Source organism: Octopus bimaculoides, chromosome 5, assembly GCF_001194135.2.
Source record: "Octopus bimaculoides isolate UCB-OBI-ISO-001 chromosome 5, ASM119413v2, whole genome shotgun sequence".
Taxonomy (NCBI): domain Eukaryota; kingdom Metazoa; phylum Mollusca; class Cephalopoda; order Octopoda; family Octopodidae; genus Octopus; species Octopus bimaculoides.
In genome coordinates, this window is record NC_068985.1 from 29,599,725 (window position 1) to 29,600,141 (window position 417).

Here is a 417-nt window from a genome sequence, read left to right on the forward strand (position 1 = left end):
TGCTGGACATGATTTATTGCGTTGGCTATTTACAAAAGAAACATGCTGGTTTTATAACCGACGACTGAGAAGAGAGAACTGTGCTGTGTCTTGTAGAACGCTAGCTGTAATACGTCGCGTGTGAGTGTTCAAAATCGTTTCTTCCGGAGGTGACTCGCTCTTAGTGGTCAGCTTTCTATGAGTGCTCAAGGCCCGGCAGAGGTAAGTGCCAAATGGTTTTTATAGAGTGAGAAGGTGGTGAATTTTAGGTCATCCGAGGAACTATGTCACCCACAGCTCCACGCTGATTGTCGATTTCTGTGAAACTGTGGTAGCTTTGTCGTGATCTTCAACTGAATGTCTTGCGGTTGAAATTCGAATCCTAACAATCTCATTATACCTCCTTTTTCAACATACACAACCCACAGAAACTTACAA